At 44.3% G+C, this 17,500-nt stretch overlaps 1 protein-coding gene across 1 annotated transcript in view; it reads right to left on the reverse strand.

Moving 5' to 3' along the window:
* LOC135515264 (thyrotropin-releasing hormone-degrading ectoenzyme-like) overlaps window positions 1-17,500 on the reverse strand; it is a 74,019-nt gene that overhangs the window by 41,664 nt on the left and 14,855 nt on the right. The window lies entirely within an intron of this gene.

The raw sequence follows: 17,500 nt of genomic DNA on the forward strand, positions 1-17,500 counted from the left end.
GAGGGGAGAGGGAGAGGGTATGGGAGGGGGAGGGGAGAGGAGAGGGTATGGGAGGGGGAGGGGAGGGGAGAGGAGAGGGTATGGGAGGGGAGGGGAGGGGAGGGGAGGGGAGGGGGAGGGGAGGGGAGGGGAGGGGAGGGGAGGGGAGAGGAGAGAGAGAGAGGGGAGAGGAGAGGGCCATGCGAGGGGGGGGAGGGGAGGGGAGGGGAGGGGAGGGGGAGGGGAGGGGAGGGGAGGGGAGAGGGTATGGGAGGGGAGAGGAGAGGGAGAGGAGGAGAGGAGAGGAGAGGAGAGGAGAGGAGAGGAGAGGAGGGAGAGGAGAGGAGAGGAGAGGAGAGAGAGAGAGAGAGAGAGAGAGAGGGAGAGGAGAGGAGAGGAGAAGAGGGGAGAGGAGAGGAAAGGAGAGGAGGCGAGAGGAGAGGAAAGGAGAGGAGAGGAGAGGAGAGGAGAGAGAGAGAGAGAGGGAGAGAGAGGGAGAGGAGAGAAGAGGAGAGGAGAGGAGGGGAGAGGAGAGGAAAGGAGAGGAGAGAGAGAGAGAGAGAGAGAGAGAGAGAGAGAGAGGGAGAGGAGAGGAGAGGAGGGGAGAGGAGAGGAAAGGAGAGGAGAGGTGTACATCATCAGAGAAGGGCATCCTCATTGAAGAGTGTGTCGGTGAAATGCTGATGTGCACATTCTCCATTTCTCCACAGGGTGCTGGGCCCAAAAGACTGACACATCACATGGTGTTGGACTGTATTCATGCCCCCGTCCACCTGCATGTCTACTGACAGACAGGAGGTGCTGTGGGTCCTAAGCATGAGAGAAGTACTTTATACCTTCAGGTCCGGATCCAGGCGTTCTGTAAGCAACCCTGGCCAATAGCCCCCCCCCCCAAAACAACAACAACAACAACAATAATAAAATACACCGGGAGCTATTTTTAAATGTGTCGCATCAGCAGTTTCTGTCTTGTTATGACAGTCAATCAATTTTAACATGTCAGCTGACAATGTTTAGATTGGTAGTTAGTCCAGCCAGCTGCCGAACTTGGATTAATCATGGCTGTAAACCAACAGGCAAACCAGGATGCACACATTGATTTTGTTAGTCGTTCTCACTAAGATATCCTATCAACGTGGCCTAATTCATTACAGAATATGTAGAACTGCTGGAATTAGCTATAAAACTTGTTGTGGAAATAATCCGAATTAGTTGGGTAACATAGGTAAGATGTTTTATATTCATCATATGTTTGTAAGTTACTTCTCATCAGAATGGTATTTTTGTATAATACTGTTGGCGAGGTTGCAGTTATCTGTACTATGTCAAGACTAAGTTGCATGGGCTGCAGAGAGGGGAGAGGTCACAGTGTCATCGTGTGTAAACAGATCTTTTGCTCCACTGTGTCTGTGTGGAGTCACTCCCTACTTTTCCCAGCAGGGAGAGGAGGATGGCAGTGTCTGGAATCATTCTATGCTCCCTCTAATGTTGTCCCTATCTTAACCTACAGCAATCATCCTCCTCTCCGTGAGTTTGTCCAGGATTGGTTGTATTTAGAATTGGTTGTATCTAAATGACAATTTGATATATGCCTGTTGATATGGAGGATTGGTTTATGGTTCTGGGTTTGAGTAAGGAGACAAAGCTGAACGATTTATTATGTCTATGCTGTCTTATCCTGTGTATCTTTGCTATAAGGGATCCATTTGCCATTATGTTGGGACTCTCAACTTTTCATTAGAGATACTGAATTGTAGAAAGTCAAAATGCTATTGCAATGTCGAAGGGACTCAGAGAATTCATTGATAGACACTGAATTGATCTGAGAGTCACAGGGTTGTGATGGAGCTCATATAATTAAAGATGGACTTTTATAACTAACTCTGACTTGTGTGTGTGGTTTGATCCCATGATTTTTAAATAGAGGAAATTTCCACGACAAACTGCAGAAGGTTATCGCCGCCCCATGGCAAAATGTGTAGAATTGCAGAAAACTTGCTTTAAAATTGGAACATTTTCTTTACGCCCAATGGCAAAATGTATAGAATTGCAGGAAATGAACTTTAAAACTTAAATGTTTCTCTCAGCCATCAACAGAGAGACTACTAAAATGTTTTGCCCCCCCCTCCAACCAAATCTCACTTAGGGACCCCAAAAGGCCAGAACCGGCCCTGTATACCATGTGCAGGTTTATCCTAATTATTTCTAGACATCATTTAAGTTATCACCAAACCACTGAGAAGACGTGTGCTTGGGGGGCCCCCCTCCAACCATATCCCACTTGGGGGCCCCCAAAAGGCTAGAGCCGGCCCTGTATACCTTGTGCAGGTTTATCATTCTTAATTCTAGACATTTAAGTTAACACCAAACCACTGAGAAGACGTGTGCTTGGGGGGCCCCCCTCCAACCATATCCCGCTTGGGGCCCCCAAAAGGCTAGAGCCGGCCCGGTATACCTTGTGCAGGTTTATCATTCTTAATTCTAGACATTTAAGTTAATACCAAACCACTGAGAAGACATGTGCTTGGGGGGCCCCCCTCCAACCATATCCCGCTTGGGGCCCCCAAAAGGCTAGAGCCGGCCCTGTATACCTTGTGCAGGTTTAGCATTCTTAATTCTAGACATTTAAGTTAATACCAAACCACTGAGGAGGAGTCAAGACAACAAACAGAACTGCATCCCATTCTCAGCTACTTAGCATCCCAAATGGCACTCTTATTATCAACATAGTGCACTTATTTAGACCTGGGTCCTGGTAAAAAAAAAAGTATTGCACTACATAGGGATTAGGGTACCATTTGGGATGTATCCTGTGTTCTCACAGCTTGACTCCCACAACACACATTAACATAGCTCATCATATTATCTAAGTAAACAAGGCGAATGTGTTTCAAGTGTGTTTTAGTCACGCATGCTGATTGTATTCCTTGTACAACACCTGGATTTCTGTCTCAGCTAGTGTCAAATGCTGAGGAGTCCATAAAACAAGCCAGATAAACATTTAGCTAGAACCGCACCGGGATTCTCTATGCATCACAGGTACTGTAACAGTTCAGCAACAGGGATCTGAACTCTACTGTCTCTGGCACATTACAACACAGCTGCTAGGACTTAAACACCTCTTTACATTCTGCCTTCAATGAGAATATCTCTCTCTCTCTCTCTCTCTCTCTCTCTCTCTCTCTGTCTCTCTCTCTCTCTGTCTCTCTCTCCCTCTCTCTCCCTCTGTCTCTGTCTCTCCCTCTATCTCTCTCCCTCCCTCTCTCTCTCTCTCTCTCTCTCTCTCTCTCTCTCTCTGTCTCTCTCTCTCTCTCTCTCTCTCTCTCTCTCTCTCTCTCTCTCTCTCTCTCTGTCTCTGTCTCTCCCTCTATCTCTCTCTCTATCTCTCTCTCTCTCTGTCTCTGTCTCTCCCTCTCTCTCTCTCTCTCTCTCTCTCTCTCTCTCTCCCTCTCTCTCTGTCTCTCCCTCTCTCTCTGTCTCTGTCTCTCCCTATATATATATATATATATTAGGCTTTCACTCATACTTTTCACTCTCCAGCCTGAGCTAAAATTAGCCTCCGCTCTTCCCCCCAAAAATACTTGCCATTGATGCCGGTTCTCCCTGCTTCTCTCTGTCTCTCTCTCCCTGCTTCTCTCTGTCTCTCTCTCCCTGCTTCTCTCTGTCTCTCTCTCCCTGCTTCTCTCTGTCTCTCTCTCCCTGCTTCTCTCTGTCTCTCTCTCCCTGCTTCTCTCTGTGTCTCTCTCTCCCTGCCTCTCTCTCAATCTCTCAATCTCTCTTTCTCTCTCTCTCTCTCTCTCTCTCTCTCTCTCTCTCTCTCTCTCTCTCTCTCTCTCTCTCTGTCTCTCTCTCTCTCTCTCTCTGTCTCTCTCTCTCTCTCTATCATTATCTCCAGTCCTCTCATGGTATACTGTAGTGGTATGTACAAGATACACATGGTATACTGTAGTGGTATGTACAAGATACACATGGTATACTGTAGTGGTATGTACAAGATACACATGGTATACTGTAGTGGTATGTACAAGATACACATGGTATACTGTAGTGGTATGTACAAGATACACATGGTATACTGTAGTGGTATGTACAAGATACACATGGTATACTGTAGTGGTATGTACAAGATACACATGGTATACTGTAGTGGTATGTACAAGATATGCATGGTATACTGTAGTGGTATGTACAGGGTACGCATGGTATACTAAAGTGGTATGTACAGGGTATGCATGGTATACTGTAGTGGTATGTACAAGATATGCATGGTATACTGTAGTGGTATGTACAGGGTACGCATGGTATACTATAGTGGTATGTACAGGGTATGCATGGTATACTATAGTGGTATGTACAGGGTATGCATGGTATACTGTAGTGGTATGTACAGGGTACGCATGGTATACTATAGTGGTATGTACAGGGTACGCATGGTATACTGTAGTGGTATGTACAGGGTACGCATGGTATACTGTAGTGGTATGTACAGGGTACGCATGGTATACTGTAGTGGTATGTACAGTGTACGCATGGTATACTATAGTGGTATGTACAAGGTACGCATGGTATACTGTAGTGGTATGTACAGGATACACATGGTATACTATAGTGGTATGTACAGGGTATGCATGGTATACTATAGTGGTATGTACAGGGTATGCATGGTATACAGTAGTGGTATGTACAGGGTACGCATGGTATACAGAGTCCAACCAAATGCTTCCCTACAGGTTTCTTCTGGTCAATGTAACACCAATAAGAAATAAGACAACATAACAACACCATCACAAGGGAAGGAACGGGGGACAGTGTTTAACCTGAGCAGTACATTAGTAAGAGCCTGGTTACAGCAGTTGTGTTCTGTGTTACAGGTGCAGAGAATCAGAGCAGGTGGTCAGTCTCAGCTCCAGCGTTCATCAGTCTGACGGCCTGTTGCTATCAGACCTCATACTCCGATACCATCTGACAGGAGGGGAGGGACCAGCTCGTGAACGTTTAACACAATCAGTCTTCGGTCTTAGGTTACAGAGAGGCTTTGTCTTAATGTAATGTTTCTTGTGCAAGCATGCTAAAATAATATGAATAATAAACTGGGTGGTTCGAGACCTGAATGCTGATTGGCTGACAGCCATTGTATATCAGACCGTATACTACGGGTATGACAAAACATTTTATTTTTATTTTATATATATAACCAGTTTATAATAGCTATAAGGCACTTCGGGGGTTTGTGGTATATGGCCAATATACCACGGCTAAGGGCTGTTTCCAGGCACTCAGCGTTGCGTCGTGCTTAACAACAGCCCTTAGCCGTGGTATATTGGCCATATACCACACCTCCTCGGGCCTTATAGCTTAATTACAGCCAGGATAAAAAACGAACGTCTACACTTTAATACACTTTAATGATGCAGTTGCTCTCCTAAGAGCTCCCAGCAGGCGGGCAGACAGAGCACAGAGCTGGGGCATCACACCCAGCACACCATGAAACGCCTCTGATAGAGAGGACTGGCTCCCTAACAGCCTCTGAGAATCAGACCTGGGTTCAAATACTATTTGACATCTTTAAAACACTTTTGAGGATTTACTCGAGCCTGCCTGCGGTGCCATATGGGCTGGGTTTGCAGATGTGCAGCCATTCTATTGGTTCCATTGCGCCAGGCAAGCTTAATCGACCACAGATAAAGCATTTGAAATGCTGTCGAATAGTATTTGATTCTCAGGTCTTATTGGGAAGACCACCTAGACCCCTAATAAATTCCATTCAGTTTTGCATGATTGATTTAGCGCAGCTGTAGCTAACTCAGATGTGTGTGTGTGCGTGTGTGTGTGTGTGTGTGTGTGTGTGTGTGTGTGTGTGTGTGTGTGTGTGTGTGTGTGTGTGTGTGTGTGTGTGTGTGTGTGTGTGTGTGTGTGTGTGTATGGTGCTGTAGTGTAGCTAACTCAGGCAGCAGAAAAGCAGCAGAGATGAACATTTCTTCCTGGTCTAGTCATGCTGGATATTTTTCTAGCTATTTTTCTTAACCTCAACTTCAATATACTCTCCTGCAATCCGCCTCACCCAGTCCGCACAGCGACTCAAACCAGGGCAAATCTGACTTATTTTTCTCCATATCTCTGGTTTCCTACCGCAAGCTCTGAACTTTTTCACCTGGATCATCACAGCTAGCTATCTGCTATCCTAGTGGCTACTCCTGGCTCACGTCTCTGTCCCGCAGCAAGAACCAATTAGCCTGGAGCTAGCCTTCGCTAGGCCCATTTCCCAGCTAGCCTTCGCTAGGCCCATTTCCCAGCTAGCCTTCGCTAGGCCCATTTCCCAGCTAGCCTTCGCTAGGCCCATTTCCCAGCTAGCCGAAGAGGTCCATCAGCCACTCCTTGGGCTACAATACCTATTTTGCCAATTGGCCTGCACCCCCGCCGCCCCATCATGACTGGACTTCCGACACAAATCGCCTGAGGGAGTTTTTCAGCTGGCTCCTCCGTCCCTCAATGCCCATCTGCTAGCCTGCTAGCCGCGGCCCGCTAGCTGCCAAGAGCATTTCAGACTGTTAGCGGCAGCGTAGCCTAGTGGTTAGAGCGGTGGACTAGTAACCAGAAGGTTGCAAGTTCAAATCCCTGAGCTGACAAGGTAAAAATCTGTTGTTCTGCCCCTGAACAGGTAGTAAACCCACTATTCCTAGGCCGTCATTGAAAATAAGAATTTGTTCTTAACTGACATGCCTAGTAAAATAAATAATAGCCCCACAGGACAAATTCTTTGGCCATAAAACGTATTTTTCCAATTGGCCTGGACCCTTTTACCACACGGAGCCCTGCTGATCCATGACGACTGGTCTGATGACGTCACGGCACAAGAGGGCTACAACAGACTTCTTCCATCGCGATTCCCCTCTAAGGCCCTTCTGCTAGCTTGATAGCCCCGGTCCGCTAGCTGCCTGAAACGCCGTGTCTCCGGCTCGCAGAGCCACTCACTGGACCCCTATTCATCACTTGGCTACGCATGCCTCTCCCTAATGTCAATATGCCTTGTCCATTGCTGTTTTTGTTAGTAATTATTGCCTTATTCCACTGTAGAGACTCTATTCCTGTACAATACGCCTTAGTTAACCCTTTAGTTCCCCGTCCCACTCATGCGGTGACCTCACTTGGTTTAAATGATGTATCTAGAGAGAAAATCTCTCTCATCGTCATTCAATGCATACGTTTGCCTCAACTGTATTCACATCTTACCATACCTTTGTCTTTGTACATTATTCCTTGAATCTATTGTACCGTGCCCAGAAACCTGCTCCTTTTACTCTCTGTTCCGAACGTACTAGACGACCAGTTCTTATAGCCTTTAGCCGTACCCTTATTCTACTTCTCCTCTGTTCCTCTGGTGTCGTAGAGGTTAATCCAGGCCCTGCAGTGCCTAACTCCACTCCCATTCCCAGGTGCTCTCATTTGTTGACTTCTGTAACCGTAAAAGCCTTGGTTTCATGCATTTTAACATTAGAAGCCTCCTCCTTAGGTTTGTTTTATTCACTGCCTTAGCACACTCTGCCAACCCGGATGTCCTAGCCGTGTCTGAATCCTGGCTTAGGAAGACCACCAAAAACCCTGACATTTCCATCCCTAACTGTAACATTTTCCGACAAGATGGAACTGCAAAAGGGGGCGGAGTTGCAATCTACTGCAAAGATAGCCTGCAGAGTTCTGCCTTACTATCCAGGTCTGTGCTGAAGCAATTTGAGCTTCAACTTTTAAAAATCCACCTTTCCAGAAACAAGTCTCTCACCGTTGCCGATTATTATAGACCACCTTCTGCCCCCAGCTGTGCCCTGGACACCATATGTGAATTGATTGCCCCCCATCTATCTTCAGAGCTCGTGCGTTGAAGATGTCGTTCCCATAGCAACGATTAAAACATTCCCTAACCAGAAACCGTGGATTGATGGCAGCATTCGCGTCAAACTGAAAGCGCGAACCACTGCTTTTAATCAGGGCAAGGTGTCTGGTAACATGACTGAATACAAACAGTGCAGCTATTCCCTCCGTAAGGCTATCAAACAAGCTAAGCGTCAGTACAGAGACAAAGTAGAATCTCAATTCAACGGCTCAGACACAAGAGGCATGTGGCAGGGTCTACAGTCAATCACAGACTACAGGAAGAAATCCAGCCCAGTCACAGACCAGGATGTCTTGCTCCCAGGCAGACTAAATAACTTTTTTGCCCGCTTTGAGGACAATACAGTGCCACTGACAAGGCCTGCAACGGAAACATGCGGTCTCTCCATCACTGCAGCCGAGGTGAGTAAAACATTTAAACGTGTTAACCCTCGCAAGGCTGCAGGCCCATACGGCATCCCGGCCGCGCCCTCAGAGCATGCGCAGACCAGCTGGCTGGTGTGTTTACGGACATATTCAATCAATCCCTATACCAGTCTGCTGTTCCCACATGCTTCAAGAGGGCCACCATTGTTCCTGTTCCCAAGAAAGCTAAGGTAACTGAGCTAAACGACTACCGCCCCGTAGCACTCACTTCCGTCATCATGAAGTGCTTTGAGAGACTAGTCAAGGACCATATCACCTCCACCCTACCTGACACCCTAGACCCACTCCAATTTGCTTACCGCCCAAATAGGTCCACAGACGATGCAATCTAAACCACACTGCATACTGCCCTAACCCATCTGGACAAGAGGAATACCTATGTGAGAATGCTGTTCATCGACTACAGCTCGGCATTCAACACCATAGCACCCTCCAAGCTCGTCATCAAGCTCAAGACCCTGGGTCTCGACCCAGCCCTGTGCAACTGGGTACTGGACTTCCTGACGGGCCGCCCCCAGGTGGTGAGGGTAGGTAACAACATCTCCTCCCCGCTGATCCTCAACACTGGGGCCCCACAAGGGTGTGTTCTGATCCCTCTCCTGTACTCCCTGTTCACCCACGACTGCGTGGCCACGCACGCCTCCAACTCAATCATCAAGTTTGCGGACGACACAACAGTGGTAGGCTTGATTACCAACAACGACGAGACGGCCTACAGGGAGGAGGTGAGGGCCCTCGGAGTGTGGTGTCAGGAAAATAACCTCACACTCAACGTCAACAAAACTAAGGAGATGATTGTGGACTTCCGGAAACAGCAGAGGGAACACCCCCCTATCCACATCGATGGAACAGTAGTGGAGAGAGTAGCAGGTTTTAAGTTCCTCAGGATACACATTACAAACAAACTGAATTGGTCCACTCACACAGACAGCATCGTGAAGGAGGCTGAAGAAATTCGGCTTGTCACCAAAAGCACTCACAAACTTCTACAGATGCACAATCGAGAGCATCTTGGCGGGCTGTATCACTGCCTGGTACGGCAACTGCTCTGCCCTCAACCGTAAGGCTCTCCAGAGGGTAGTGAGGTCTGCACAACGCATCACCGGGGGCAAACTACCTGCCCTCCAGGACACCTACACCACCCAATGTTACAGGAAGGCCATAAAGATCATCAAGGACATCAACTACCCGAGCCACTGCCTGTTCACCCCGCTATCATCCAGAAGGCGAGGTCAGTACAGGTGCATCAAAGCTGGGACCGAGAGACTGAAAAACAACTTCCATCTCAAGGCCATCAGACTGTTAAACAGCCACCACTAACATTGAGTGGCTGCTGCCAACACACTGACACTGACTCAACTCCAGCCACTTTAATAATGGGAATTGATGGGAAATGATGTAAATATATCACTAGCCACTTTAAACAATGCTAACTTATATAATGTTACTTACCCTACATTATTCATCTCATATGCATACCTATATACTGTACTCTATATCATCGACTGCATCCTTATGTAATACATGTATCACTAGCCACTTTAACTATGCCACTTTGTTTACATACTCATCTCATGTATATACTGTACCCGATACCATCTACTGTATCTTGCCTATGCTGCTCTGTACCATGTACCGTGCCACAGGTTCAACCCTCGGGCCGACTCTTTTCTCTGTATACATCAATGATGTCGCTTTTGCTGCTGGTGATTCTCTGATCCACCTCTACGCAGATGACATCCTTCTGTATACTTCTGGCCCTTCTTTGGACACTGTGTTATTTATGGGCAGGTGGGATGGTAGCGTCCCACTTGGCCAACTTCTGGTGAAATTGCAGAGTGCGAATTTCAAATTACAGAAATATAAATATTTAACATTCATCAAAATACAAGTGTAATACATCAAAATAAAGCTGAACTTCTTGTTAATCCAGCCGTTGTGTCAGATTTCAAAAAGGCTTTACGGCGAAAGCACACCATCCGATTATCTGAGGACAGCGCCCCGCATACAAAAGCATGACATTTTTTTTTTAACCAGGCAGGTGCGACACAAATGTCAGAAATACCTTACCTTTGAAGATCTTCTTCTGTTGACACTCCAAAAGGTCCCAGTTACATCACAAATGGTCCTTTTGTTCGATTAAGTACTTCTTATATCCATAAAAGCTCAGTTTAGCTCGCTTCATTCAATAATCCATGCAATTCAAAATGCATACAAAAAGAATCCCAAACGTTACCAATAAACGTATCCAAACTAGTCAAACAACGTTTATAATCTAACCTCAGGAACCCTAATACATAAATAAACTATAAAATTTAAGACGGAGAATAGTATGTTCATTACCGGAGATAAATAACAAAGAACGCGCTTTCATCCATACCCATGGAAACACAACTGGGAGTCACCTAGAAAAACTACAACTTCTAGCTCATTTTTCCAAAAAAACAGGTTGGGATGGTATTCTTCGGCTTGCAAGCCTCCCCCTTTTCCCTCCAAACATTATGATGGTCATTATTACCAAACAGTTCTATTCATCAGACCAGAGGATATTTCTCCAAAAAGTACGATCTTTGTCCCCATGTGCAGTTGCAAACCGTAGTCTGGCTTTTCTATGGTGGTTTTGGAGCAGTGGCTTCTTCCTTGCTGAGCTGGCTTTCAGGTTATGTCGATATAGGACTCGTTTTACTGTGGATATAGATACCTTTGTACCTGTTTCCTCCAGCATCTTCACAAGGTCCTTTGCTGCTGTTCTGGGATTGATTTGCACTTCTCGCACCAAAGTAAGTTCAACTCTAGGAGACAGAATACATCTCCTTCCTGAGCGGTATGACGGCCGCGTGGTCCCATGGTGTTTACCTTCAGGCATTTGAAAACTGGTACCTTCAAGCATTTGAAAATTTCTCCCAAGGAAGAACAAGACTTGTGGAAGTCTACATTTTCTTCTGTGGTCTTGGCTAATTTCTTTTGATTTTCCCATGACGTCAAGCTAAGAGGCACTGAGTTTGAAGGTAGGCCTTGAAATACATCCACAGGTACACCTCCAATTGACTCAAATTATGTCAATTAGCCTATCAGAAGCTTCTAAAGCCATGACATAATTTTCTAGAATTTTCCAAGCTGTTCAAAGGCACAGTCAACTTAGTGTTTGTAAACTTCTGACCCACTGGAACTGTGAAACAGGGAATTATAAGTGAAAAAATCCATCTGTAAACAATTGCTGGAAAAATGACTTATGTCACAAAGTAGATGTCCTCACCGACTGGCAAAAACTCTTTTTTTTAACAAGAAATTTGTGGAATGGTTGAAAAACAAGTTTTAACGACTCCAACCTAAGTGTATGTAAAATTGTGACTTAATCTGTAACCTCATCCCTTTCTCTCAATCTGTGGATTATGGAGATGACTGAGGAGCAAAGACCAGGCGTAGGGGGTTAAGGTCAACCAATACCACATTTAACTTTAGCAATGTATCAGTACATGGAAGTTTCTCTCCATTCTGCTGCGACTCTGCAATGAATTAGTCCATCATTTCTGTGTGAGCACTCTCTTGGCCACTACACGGACTCCTGCACACTCTCTTGGCCACTACACTGACTCCTGCACACTCTCTCGGCCACTACACAGACTCCTGCACACTCTCTCGGCCACTACACAGACTCCTGCACACGCATGTATGCATGAAAACACACATGCACGCACGCACACACACACACACAAACACAAACACGTGCACACATGCGCAGGCACACGCACACGCACGGACACACATACGGACACACGCACACACACACACACACACACACACGCACACACACACTGACCCTGATCGTACTTATTTAAATAATGACTTTGCGTTCAGCTCCCAAAAAACTGAAACCAACAAAACTAAACTCCCACTACTGAGATATTATCATATTAATAACTAAACTACTTAGACATGTTAATAACTAAACTACTGAGATATTATCATATTTATAACTAAACTACTGAGATATTATCATATTAATAACTAAACTACTGAGATATTATCATATTAATAACTAAACTACTGAGACATACTAACATATTAATAACTAAACTACTGAGACATTATCATATTAATAACTAAACTACTGAGACATTATCATATTAATAACTAAACTACTGAGACATTATCATATTAATAACTAAACTACTGAGACATTATCATATTAATAACTAAACTACTGAGACATTATCATATTAATAACTAAACTACTGAGACATTATCATATTAATAACTAAACTACTGAGATATTATTATATTAATAACTAAACTACTGAGATATTATCATATTAATAACTAAACTACTGAGACATTATCATATTAATAACTAAACTACTGAGACATGTTAATAACTAAACTACTGAGATATTATCATATTAATAACTAAACTACTGAGATATTATCATATTAATAACTAAACTACTGAGATATTATCATATTAATAACTAAACTCCCACTACTGAGACATACTAACATATTAATAACTAAACTACTGAGACATGTTAATAACTAAACTACTGAGACATTATCATATTAATAACTAAACTACTGAGACATTATCATATTAATAACTAAACTACTGAGACATTATCATATTAATAACTAAACTACTGAGACATTATCATATTAATAACTAAACTACTGAGACATTATCATATTAATAACTAAACTACTGAGACATTATCATATTAATAACTAAACTACTGAGACATGCTAACATATTAATAACTAAACTACTGAGATATTATCATATTAATAACTAAACTACTGAGATATTATCATATTAATAACTAAACTACTGAGATATTATCATGTTAATAACTAAACTACTGAGACATACTAACATATTAATAACTAAACTACTGAGACATGTTAATAACTAAACTACTGAGATATTATCAAATTAATAACTAAACTACTGAGATATTATCATATTAATAACTAAACTACTGAGATATTATCATATTAATAACTAAACTACTGAGGCATATTAAAATGTCTTAATAACTAAACTACTGAGATATTATCATATTAATAACTAAACTACTGAGATATTATCATATTAATAAATAAACTACTGAGACACATTAAAATGTCTTAATAACTAAACTCCACTACTGAGAAATATTAACATCTTACTCTCTTAATTGTCTCTCATTATCTGGAGAGACCTGAGCAGCAGCTACAGAAAGGAGTCCTCACATCAAACTGTTAACCAGCTACAGAAAGGAGTCCTCACCTCATACTGTTAACCAGCTACAGAAAGGAGTCCTCACCTCATACTGTTAACTAGCTACAGAAAGGAGTCCTCACCTCATACTGTTAACTAGCTACAGAAAGGAGTCCTCACCTCATACTGTTAACCAGCTACAGAAAGGAGTCCTCACCTCAGACTGTTAACTAGCTACAGAAAGGGGTCCTCACCTCATACTGTTAACCAGCTACAGAAAGGAGTCCTCACCTCAGACTGTTAACCAGCTACAGAAAGGAGTCCTCACCTCAGACTGTTAACCAGCTACAGAAAGGAGTCCTCACTTCATACTGTTAACTAGCTACAGAAAGGAGTCCTCACCTCATGCTGTTAACCAGCTACAGAAAGGAGTCCTCACCTCAAACTGTTAACCAGCTACAGAAAGGAGTCCTCACCTCATACTGTTAACCAGCTACAGAAAGGAGTCCTCACCTCAAACTGTTAACCAGCTACAGAAAGGAGTCCTCACATCATACTGTTAACCAGCTACAGAAAGGAGTCCTCACCTCATACTGTTAACCAACTACAGAAAGGAGTCCTCACATCATACTGTTAACCAACTACAGAAAGGAGTCCTCACCTCATACTGTTAACCAGCTACAGAAAGGAGTCCTCACATCATACTGTTAACCAGCTACAGAAAGGAGTCCTCACCTCATACTGTTAACCAGCTACAGAAAGGAGTCCTCACCTCATACTGTAATAGTCCTCACCTCATACTGTTAACCAGCTACAGAAAGGAGTCCTCACCTCATACTGTTAACTAGCTACAGAAAATAGTCCTCACCTCATACTGTTAACCAGATACAGAAAGGAGTCCCCACCTCATACTGTTAACCAGCTACAGAAAATAGTCCTCACCTCATACTGTTAACCAGCTACAGAAAGGAGTCCTCACCTCATACTGTTAACCAGCTACAGAAAGGAGTCCTCACCTCAAACTGTTAAACCAGCTACAGAAAGGAGTCCTCACCTCATACTGTTAACCAGCTACAGAAAGGAGTCCTCACCTCATACTGTTAACCAGCTACAGTAAGGAGTCCTCACCTCATACTGTTAACTAGCTACAGAAAGGAGTCCTCACCTCATACTGATAACCAGCTACAGAAAGGAGTCCTCACCTCATAATGTTAACCAGCTACAGAAAGGAGTCCTCACATCATACTGTTAACCAGCTACAGAAAGGAGTCCTCACCTCATACTGTTAACCAGCTACAGAAAGGGGTCCTCACCTCAAACTGTTAACCAGCTACAGAAAGGAGTCCACACCTCATACTGTTAACTAGCTACAGAAAGGAGTCCTCAACTCATACTGTTAACTAGCTACAGAAAGGAGTCCTCACCTCATACTGTTAACTAGCTACAGAAAGGAGTCCTCACCTCATACTGTTAACCAGCTACAGAAAGGGGTCCTCACCTCAAACTGTTAACTAGCTACAGAAAGGGGTCCTCACCTCAAACTGTTAACCAGCTACAGAAAGGAGTCCTCACCTCATACTGTTAACCAGCTACAGAAAGGAGTCCTCACCTCATACTGTTAACCAGCTACAGAAAGGAGTCCTCACCTCATACTGTTAACCAGCTACAGAAAGGAGTCCTCACATCATACTGATAACCAGCTACAGAAAGGAGTCCTCACCTCAGACTGTTAACCAGCTACAGAAAGGAGTCCTCACCTCATACTGTTAACCAGCTACAGAAAGGAGTCCTCACCTCATACTGTTAACCAGCTACAGAAAGGAGTCCTCACCTCATACTGTTAACCAGCAACAGAAAGGAGTCCTCACCTCATACTGTTAACCAGCTACAGAAAGGAGTCCTCACCTCATACTGTTAACCAGCTACAGAAAGGAGTCCTCACCTCATACTGTTAACCAGCTACAGAAAGGAGTCCTCACCTCATACTGTTAACCAGCTACAGAAAGGAGTCCTCACCTCATACTGATAACCAGCTACAGAAAGGAGTCCTCACCTCATACTGTTAACTAGCTACAGAAAGGAGTCCTCACCTCATACTGTTAACCAGCTACAGAAAGGGGTCCTCACCTCAAACTGTTAACTAGCTACAGAAAGGGGTCCTCACCTCAAACTGTTAACCAGCTACAGAAAGGAGTCCTCACCTCATACTGTTAACCAGCTACAGAAAGGAGTCCTCACCTCATACTGTTAACCAGCTACAGAAAGGAGTCCTCACCTCATACTGTTAACCAGCTACAGAAAGGAGTCCTCACATCATACTGATAACCAGCTACAGAAAGGAGTCCTCACCTCAGACTGTTAACCAGCTACAGAAAGGAGTCCTCACCTCATACTGTTAACCAGCTACAGAAAGGAGTCCTCACCTCATACTGTTAACCAGCTACAGAAAGGAGTCCTCACCTCATACTGTTAACCAGCAACAGAAAGGAGTCCTCACCTCATACTGTTAACCAGCTACAGAAAGGAGTCCTCACCTCATACTGTTAACCAGCTACAGAAAGGAGTCCTCACCTCATACTGTTAACCAGCTACAGAAAGGAGTCCTCACCTCATACTGTTAACCAGCTACAGAAAGGAGTCCTCACCTCATACTGATAACCAGCTACAGAAAGGAGTCCTCACCTCATACTGTTAACTAGCTACAGAAAGGAGTCCTCACCTCATACTGATAACCAGCTACAGAAAGGAGTCCTCACCTCATAATGTTAACCAGCTACAGAAAGGAGTCCTCACCTCGTACTGTTAACTAGCTACAGAAAGGAGTCCTCACCTCAGACTGTTAACTAGCTACAGAAAGGAGTCCTCACCTCAGACTGTTAACTAGCTACAGAAAGGAGTCCTCACATCATACTGTTAACCAGCTACAGAAAGGAGTCCTCACCTCAGACTGTTAACCAGCTACAGAAAGGAGTCCTCACCTCATACTGTTAACCAGCTACAGAAAGGAGTCCTCACCTCATACTGTTAACCAGCTACAGAAAGGAGTCCTCACCTCATACTGTTAACCAGCTACAGAAAGGAGTCCTCACCTCATACTGTTAACCAGCTACAGAAAGGAGTCCTCACCTCAAACTGTTAAACCAGCTACAGAAAGGAGTCCTCACATCATACTGTTAACTAGCTACAGAAAGGAGTCCTCACCTCATACTGTTAACCAGCTACAGAAAGGAGTCCTCACCTCATACTGTTAACTAGCTACAGAAAGGAGTCCTCACCTCAGACTGTTAACTAGCTACAGAAAGGAGTCCTCACCTCAGACTGTTAACTAGCTACAGAAAGGAGTCCTCACCTCATACTGTTAACCAGCTACAGAAAGGAGTCCTCACATCATACAGTTAACCAGCTACAGAAAGGAGTCCTCACATCATACTGTTAACCAGCTACAGAAAGGAGTCCTCACCTCAGACTGTTAACCAGCTACAGAAAGGAGTCCTCACCTCATACTGTTAACCAGCTACAGAAAGGAGTCCTCACCTCATACTGTTAACTAGCTACAGAAAAGGAGTCCTCACCTCATACTGTTAACCAGCTACAGAAAGGAGTCCTCACCTCATACTGTTAACTAGCTACAGAAAGGAGTCCTCACCTCATACTGATAACCAGCTACAGAAAGGAGTCCTCACCTCATACTGTTAACCAGCTACAGAAAGGAGTCCTCACATCATACTGTTAACCAGCTACAGAAAGGAGTCCTCACCTCAAACTGTTAACCAGCTACAGAAAGGAGTCCTCACCTCATACTGTTAACCAGCTACAGAAAGGAGTCCTCACATCATACTGTTAACCAGCTACAGAAAGGAGTCCTCACCTCATACTGTTAACCAGCTACAGAAAGGAGTCCTCACCTCATACTGTTAACCAGCTACAGAAAGGAGTCCTCACCTCATACTGTTAACCAGCTACAGAAAGGAGTCCTCACCTCATACTGTTAACTAGCTACAGAAAGGAGTCCTC

Source organism: Oncorhynchus masou, chromosome 27 (genome assembly GCF_036934945.1).
Source record: "Oncorhynchus masou masou isolate Uvic2021 chromosome 27, UVic_Omas_1.1, whole genome shotgun sequence".
In the NCBI taxonomy this organism is placed as follows: domain Eukaryota; kingdom Metazoa; phylum Chordata; class Actinopteri; order Salmoniformes; family Salmonidae; genus Oncorhynchus; species Oncorhynchus masou.